Below are 9,027 nucleotides of genomic sequence, written 5' to 3' on the forward strand. Positions count from 1 at the left end.
GCACCTTCCCAACTAGAAAGCTTATTACAAACTTTTCGACCTATAGGCCTACCTTTCCCATCAAAGTGAACTCTTATGATGATACCATCCCAATCACCAGAAAAACAGGGCATTACAGTTGCGCCTCTCCTTTTTACTTTGGTACTTATAGGTGTTTCGTCTTCAGAATGGACAACCTCATCCTTAGAATGAACAACCTCGTCTTCAGAATGGACAACCTCTTCCGGATCCATGGCTAGTAGGCTAAGCTTAAAAATATAAGCACAGGGCATTAATTAGTATTATATGAGATGAACAAGAATATGCACAGAAGGAAAAACAAATATATATATTAAACACCCAGTAATAGCAATTTGTTTGAATAATACCTGACATAGATGAAGTCTACTCATGAAATAAGTAAAGCTCCAAATGGAAAAACAGAAAAAGTAACTAATAGAAATAACTAAATACAAGATTCACTAAGGCTTAAAAAAATCTTGATCAATTGACAACTTATAGAGAATCTTACAATAAAAAAATCGCAGAAACAAAAGAGAATAAAATAAAACAAAATGACTAGGTTTTAGATGATTCATTCTCAACCCATATTCCCTCACAGTCTTCACGTGTGTAAACTAACCGAGATTCATCAATCAAATCAAAAGAATCAGCACTTGGAAATACTTCAGGATGAACCTTGTCTCCTATGTCCCCATCAAACACGTCATTACCAATATCGCCAACATTATAACATCTTTTAGGAGCTGCCAGAGCAACTGACCACTTAGGATCAAGTTGGTCAGGAACAAAAAAGACTTGTTTGGCTTGAGAAGCTAAGATAAACGAATCAGATTTATGCCCAACACTACCAAGATCAACTAATGTGAAACTCAAATCATCTTTCTTGATACCATTCCTACTATCAACCCAATCACACCTGAACACTGGAACGTGAAAATAAAAATAATCAAGCAGCCATATTTCAACAATAACTCCATAAAAGGACATATCAGAAAAGGCTAGTTTCTTATCCTTCGCACTTGCAACTTGCATTGCTGCGACCACCAAGTTCACACCACTGTTTTGAGTGACACATGAAGCATCCCGATTTTTTGTGGAAAACCGATAACCATTGATGATATAGCTCTCATAATTTAATATATGCATCCGAGGCCCTTGAGATATCCACATTAAGGTATCCGAGACTTTGTTATTGGTGATGCATCGCTCTTGTGAAACCTGTGTTCTTTTAAGGGTTAGTAACAATTAAATGGAGTTTACAGAAGAAATGGTACTTTAGAATTGCTTAATTGTACCCTTTCTTTAAGCCAATCACTAAAGGTATGATTGTGTTCTTCTTGTAACCATGTTGGTTTCTTTGACTGACGGGGGTGGATTTTCTTCAGGTAGTCCATGTGCTCCCTATTTAGTTACCGAAAGCAATCTCACATTTAGCTATAGAAAAGTCTAAACCAATGGAAGAATGGATATAAACTATCAACATATTTTACCCTATGTAAGGCTCAACAACTCCTGTGTTGTGCAACACATAAAGATGCGCTTGCTCCAAGGCAGTACTATCAACTTCAGCAGCAGAACCACCTACAGGGGTAACTCCCTCCACCATCATATCATCAGGAGTGATTTTACAATTGGGAGGAACTCCAATTGCATCCAAGTCAGATAAGAATTCACTACAAAACTCAATTGATTCCTCTACAATATAATTTTCAGCAATGCAACCTTTACGGGCGATTGCGGTTTAAGACATAACCCTTCAACACCACCATGTACCTAAGACAATTCAATGGGAAAATGGTACAATGATGCTTACTATGTCATACGAACCAAGGATAAAAGAAAGCTCAGTAAGTTGGTTTACCTCTCAAATGGGTACATCCATCGGAAGAACAACTGGACCATAAAGCTTCACCTCTCTAACAAGATGAATCGTGAGATGAACCATGATGTCAAAGAATGATGGGGGAAAGTATTTTTCCAGCATACATACGGTGACAACAACATCTCTTTGAATTTGACTCAGGTGCTGCACATCTATTACTTTTGCACAAAGTGCACTGAAGAAGAAGCACAACCTGACAATTGCATATCTCACATGCTTTGGCAAGACAGATCGTATAGCCACAGGAAGCAACTGCTGCATCAAAACGTGGCAATCATGCGACTACAACCCTTGTAATTTTAGATCATCCATTGAAACACGGGGCTTGAAATTAGAAGAGTATCCTTTAGGAACTTTCAACTCATGCAATGTTTGGCAAACTCTTCTTTTTTCATCCCTAGATAATGTAAAACAAGCTGGGGGTAGGAAAGTTTTACTTTTACCTATCTTTGGTGCCAACTCCGCCCTTCCCATCTCCTCAAAATCAAGACGACCGTTAACAGTATCCTTTGTTTTGAAAGGAATGTTAAGCAATGTACCAATAATGCTGTCACAAACATTCTTCTCAATATGCATGACATCCAAGTTGTGTCTAACAGGCAAATACTCCCAATAGTCCAGTTCAAAAAATATTGATGACTTTTTCCAACATTTCAAATATCATCGACTCCAATATCAACCCTTGTTGATGTGGTTGGCGTCTTTGCCTTTTTCTCTGCACCCTGTCACTTCCTTTTACCCATTGACTTCTTCAATTTTCATTTCGTAACTTCTTTCCGCCCTTTCGGTTTTGCTAAATTCTTCGCAATTACATTCTTAACTTTTTTCCCCCAAGAAATATTAAGCAGTTTAACCTTTTCTTTTACTTTCTCGCCGGTTAATAGTTCTGGTTGTGATCGAAACTCTTGTTTACCATTAAACATCGTCTTCTGCTTTCTGTAAGGGTGGTTCTTTGGGAGGAATCCTCTGGTGGACATGTATACAATCTTCTTAGAATGCTTCACCGAGCGAAGGTGTATTCTCACCGCATATTGGACAAGCATAATATCCTTTAACGCAATGCCCCGGATATGTTACCAAGTCGCGGGAAAATCATTTATTGTCCATATTAGCACAGCTCTCAATGTAAAGGATTCATGTCGATAAGCATCATAAGCATCGACCCCAGTATTCCATAAAATTTTTAATTCGTCAATCAAGGGCCTCAAGTACATATCAATATCGTTCCCTGGTTGTCGTGGACCTGATATCAACAATGTAAGCATCATAAACTTTCTCTTCACGCACAACCATGGTGGAAGGTTGTAAGTGATCAACATAACTGGCCAACAACTATACCTACTACTTATAGAACCATGTGGATTGACACCATCTGCGGAGAGTGTGAGACGCAGATTTCGTGAATCTGCTGCAAACTCTGGCCACATGCAATCTACAGTCTTCCATGCTGGGGAATCTGCTGGGTGACGCAATTTGTCATCAACTTCTCTTGCATCAGCATGCCATGTCAAATCCTTTGCTATTTGCACAGACTGAAACATCTTTTTGAACCTTGGGATGGATGGAAAATACCATAAAACTTTTGTAGGCACACCTTTACTTGTCTCGGTCATATTTTTATTCTCCTTATATCTTGACGCTCCACAAGTAGGACACACGGTAAGATCCTTATATGTGTCACCTCTGTACAGGATGCAGTCCTTAGGACATGCATGTATCTTTTCATACTTCATTCCATAGACGGACAATGTCTTCTTGACCTTATTCAGTGAGGACGGTAGTAAATGACCTTCCGGAAGCACCTCTCCAAACAATTTCAGTAACGCTGAAAAAGTCTTGTCTGACCACCCACCTTTGGCTTTTAGATTGAATAGTTTAACCACCATTGATAACTTGGTAAACTTTGTACACCCTTCATATAATGGTTTCTCAAAGATCTTGGAGCAATTGTTCAAACTCTACAGGATCACCGATTGAATTGGTCACGTTCAAAGATCTAGCAAGTTTTTTGTACTTGCTGTATCTTCTGGAGTTTCCATATTGTGATAATCTTGATGGTCTCCATTTCCATCGACACTAGAAGGGGCTGCATTATGACTTTTCTCCCCGTGATTTATCCAGCTAGTATAATGTTGGTCGATACCAGATTCAAAAAGGTGGTTTTTAACCTCCTTTTGAGTAAACTCATAAAGATTCACACAGTGTTTGCATGGACATCTTATGAGAATGGTCTCACTCTCTGTTGGATTTGCAAACAGAAGAAAATTCTTAACCCCTACAATATATTCATCTGTTAGCCTATCCTTGGACATCCACAATTTGTCCATTTCGAATAAAGTATAACACAAAAATCCTGAAAACACCCAAATTTTGCACTCTTTTAGTTAAGAAAATAAAAATAAAAATAATCGCTTCAAGATCATTAAATCTGTTAGAGATTTTATTCTTCTCTATTACTATGTATTCTCATAGGCACCATAAAAGTGCTCTAATTTTTGTATCACTACTACTTTCCAAGAGGCATTTGCAAAGGGAGCAAATTAATTTACTTACTAACAATCTCAATTTGATTACTAGTTTCTTCAGTAAGTCCCAGAACACAATTGTTCACACTTTTTCTAAATATAAAAGGAGACACTGCTCTATGACTCTCTCTCTCTCTCTCTCTCATTTTTCACGCAATGAACGTACTCCACTCTAAATGGATTGTTTGACTGCTAAACAAATTATCATTCCAACATATTATTATAATCATTATCTCTAAATGGCGTTTTGAAATTAATAAACTCTTTGTATTCGGTTCTTTACCCGGCAAGTTTTCTACTTCATCTCGTTTACCAATCATGGTAATAATTATTTCTTCTAACTTTTCACACTCTAATTCTATTCATTTTATTATTATTATTATTATTATTATTATTATTATTATTATTATTATTATTTACACTTAGAGAATTGCTAGCATCCTCACCCCTTTAAGGGGTAGGACCATCCTACCTCTATATCTGACAAAAGAACTTACTTGTTGACCATTTCTAGAGGTTCCTCTTTTATTAAAACTAAATGAAGTAAATACCAAAAATCAAGAAGTGAGTTGACTCACTACCTTCTCCTCCAAACTAAAAATAGACCGACCCTCACTGAAAGTCCCACCAGAACTGGTCTAGTGATGAACATATCATACCCCTGAATTCCGTCATAATGTTCTCTTATATTTTGTAAGGGATCTGGTCTAGAGCACTCACTTTCTTTGTTCCATCCCATCATGGTTCCACACTTCCACTATGACCACAATCCAAGATATAACTACTTGTGTGATTTGTTCAAATTTCAAATGCTTTAGTGGATTGCTTATGTTGTAAAGAACCTTTCTTGGGAGATTTATGAATTTAAAGAGGAACAGATTTGGAAAGCAACTTTGCCACAAGATATGTTGATAATTGTTCATAACTAACCAAGAGAAAATGACTTAATCAATTTGAAGAAGACCAGCTCAAACATCAAAAGAAATTACATCGCATGTGTCTCTGGAATTCTCTTCTATTTCCCTTTTTCTTGTTTCTTGTTTTTAATTGGACTCAACCCACTTTAAAAAAATGATTTTAAAGAAAGCAGCTCAAAACATTTACTAGTCACCTTTTCTTGTTTGAATTAGAGGTAAGATGGTCCTACCCCTTAAAGGGGTGAGGACGCTAGCAATTCTCTTACACTTATTTGTGGTTTTGCTCGACAGTCACAATGCAGGACACTGCAAAATTATTCAAGGAGTTGTTTACAATATTCTCCATTCAATAATAGTGTTAACTATAGTAAATGTAGTTCGCACCTTAAGTTTAGAAAAGAAGGGGGCACTTGTATGATCACAACATATACTCGTCTAGAGAGTACAATGAGATTCAATTTTGGTTCACAAGAATGTATCGGTAGGAGGCTCTTTTCAGTTAAACCGACCAAGTAAAATGATAGTAATGGAGTGAAGAGTGCTACTGCTAACCTAGTTGGTATATTTCGTAAGCCGGCAAAGGCATTTATTGTTCGTAGCAGCATATCTAATGGGCACGTTGCAGGTCTGTCAAAAAGAGTGCTCCAGATGCTACTACCAAATCAGTGCAGAAAAAAAAATTAATGTGGCAAAGCCCAAAGGTGGAGAGAAGGAGGCGAAGGTGGAAGTAGCCATTTCGACTCCAGCTAAGGGTAGTGGCAATATAAAAAAGACCCAAGCTTAGGGGAAAAAGAAGCAGGTGGCAAATAAGAATAAACTAAAAGAACTTTCTGGTACTACTGTTCCTTCTGGTGATGCTAAGAATAGTGGTTCTAAACAAGCGAAGAAGCCCAACCTGACCAAACTTGCTACCCCCATAGGTGATGCAAAGGTTAATGGTTATAAACAAGCTTTTAACTCAGAGAAGGCTAGTGTGACCAAAATTGCTAGCCAATCTTTTCAGGCTTCAGAAGTAAGTATGAGTGTTAACAGTGTATTTTTTGACGACACATTTCTTACTACTTGATCTGATATATATATATATACACACACAAATGCGGAAGAATATAAGTTCAAATCAAACTCAATAAGGAGAACTAAGTTCACTTAAAAATATAATGTTAAAACATCCCTCAGAAACTATGGCATGGTTCAGAAGAGTTTTACAAACAAACCAACGTAAAAGCATCGACAATAAGCATCCAAATAGTACCCAAAAGAATCACTAAAGCAATCCAGATCGTGTTAAACAAGATTGCAGCCAAAAACAGGTTATGTATAGATAATACCTTTAAAAAAAATTCCAAACACCCTATTTAATGAAATTTTAAATCAAAACAAAGATTATAAAACCTTTATAGAATGCTTAACAAATAACAAAAAAACGAAAGTAAAATCTTACTTGCTAATAAGAAATCACTTCCTTGGCAAAAGCAACGCACTCCACTCCAAGTTCGACTCTAAGAGAACACTGCTACGATTCTGAAATGCAAGATGAGTTAAAAGATGCAGACATTTAAATTTATATATAATTGAGATACTATGATAGGGTTTCCAAAGTGAATCCCTATGAATCAGAGTGAAGGGGAATATTTACCTCTTTTGCGCGGCAACCAATCTCCAATCCCAATTTGACAACTTACGATAATAAACTGTTAGGATTTAGGAGAATCCGGGAATTAGATTAGAAAGCGCGCGTTGTATATTTGTTGAGCGGGGAAATTCTTTCTCCATATCGATTTTATTACCATCGGTATTAGATAGGGATTCACAGTTTTGGTTATTTGGGAAGTTTGGTTATTGAGTTACCAAAAAAAAAAAAAAAGTTTGGTTATTAAGAATTGGGTATACTCATAGTTCGGAATTCTCGGAATTCCAACAAATCCAAAATCCGAAATTCATTAAATTTCGACCCCTATCACATTCGAAATTTCGGATAATTTTGGAATTTTGGATATTTCGACTATTTATTTGGAATTCCGTTTTTTTGAAAAACCGAATTCTGGGCTGAATTCCGAAGTTTCTTTCGGAATCACAAACTATTCATATTTACTGAACGAAGTTGTAACCGTATACTATTACTGACCCGAGACTTAACCCAATTATTCATATTCACGGTTCACTCGACCAGTTGGTTACAATGGTTTCATTTTTAATTGTTCCCAAATGGTTAGACAATTAATTAAACACCGGTTAGTTCCAGAAGGAAAAAGTTAGACAATTTTTTCCTTGACGTTTGTGAGAATGAACTCATAAATTAGACACCAAACTTGACACATTAATAAAAAATGTCAAAGATATTTATGACGGCTAGCGTATAATAGTCAACATTAACATCATGCGTCATAAAATGAACGGTAAGTATACAATTGTTAGTCACTAACTTGACATATTGATAAAAAACGTCACATATATTTATGACGTATGACCTATAACCGTCAACATTTGACATCAAGCGTCATAAAATTAATGGTGAGTTAGAAATAATGACGGGTTATACGGAAGTCGTCAAGGTAGAAAAAAAATAGCCATCATAAAAAGCCCTTTTTTTAGTAGTGTAACGTTACTGTCCATGACTTTCTGAAGTCTCTTGAGAAGCTCAACAGACTGTTGTTCCAAGAAACCAAAAGTGTTGAAACTAAATGGAATGAAACAATGCTGGTTAGCCGTGCAAGCTTCCTCATGCTTCTCCATCTTCCCTGTCCCTGCTCTCTTAGCTGCTTCTCCCACCTCAAAGACTCCATTCCCAAGCCCTACCAACGGAGAGGCTCCAGTTACATCAACACATGCATGTCTCCCCTCAGACCAACTGTATATCAACATATCCGCAGGTCGAAGTGTAGATCTTCCTTCATTCGGATTAGTGAGAAAATTCACAGGAGCCTCCTTTTTCACTTGTACCCCAGCCCTCCAAAATGCATCACATAAAATATCTCTGACATGATCATGTCGGTATTTGAAACCTAAAAAATACCTACAATGTGCTGCATGGTCCCCGAAAGCATCTAGTCTACTATTTTTGCAAACAGGGCATAGACCACCATCAGAGTACAAAGGAATCATGAGTCGGTACCGAAGAATAGAACGATACTCTACTGACGACATACGCTGTCCAAGTCCCTCCATAGGAAAAGCAAGTAGAAAATCCTTAGCGTGTTCTGACTGCAAGCATCCAATAACTGCTTTTTGACGAGCAGATAACACAAATGCCCTCTCAAGACCAACAACAATCTTACTATAGAACGCTTCCGCCAAAACTTTTTGTGGTTTTGAGGGGACGGTAGCATTCCCAGCCATAGAACTGAGATCAAAATCGGGTAAACAAAGACTCAATGCACTGCTAGCAACATCAAGAATCTCATCCAAAGGCACTGGCCCACAACTCCTAAGAATGTGGTTCTGAAGCTCAGAAGTCTGACAACGGGAGGCCACAAAAGCAAAAGTAGAGACATCAGTGGAACAATAAATACCTAACCCACCAAGACGTAATGGGAGTGTCGATAAACGCCACTGCAAATCACCGAAGTTAGGACCATCAGAAACCACAATACCCTGGAGAACACTGCGGAGATGCCGATCAAAAGTCTTAGCTGCCTCTCTAAAAAGGGATGGTGGACAAGTACGAATCACAAATACCAACTTAGAGAGCCCAGCACAAGCA

At 37.5% G+C, this 9,027-nt stretch overlaps 1 long non-coding RNA gene across 2 annotated transcripts; it reads right to left on the bottom strand.

Annotated features, from left to right (window-relative positions):
• On the bottom strand, positions 1 to 7,120 carry LOC147506200 (uncharacterized). 2 transcript variants are annotated; one of them, XR_015220761.1, is made up of 3 exons: positions 6,964 to 7,120; positions 6,769 to 6,848; positions 1 to 243 (listed from the first exon to the last, which is right to left on the bottom strand). It is a non-coding gene; the product is annotated as an uncharacterized LOC147506200 (long non-coding RNA). The 2 variants fall into 2 exon arrangements; XR_015220760.1 differs by having other exon boundaries at positions 1 to 248.
• Positions 7,121 to 9,027: the final 1,907 nt, after the last annotated feature.

This window comes from Coptis chinensis, chromosome 4, assembly GCF_015680905.1.
Source record: "Coptis chinensis isolate HL-2020 chromosome 4, ASM1568090v1, whole genome shotgun sequence".
Lineage (NCBI taxonomy): Eukaryota > Viridiplantae > Streptophyta > Magnoliopsida > Ranunculales > Ranunculaceae > Coptis > Coptis chinensis.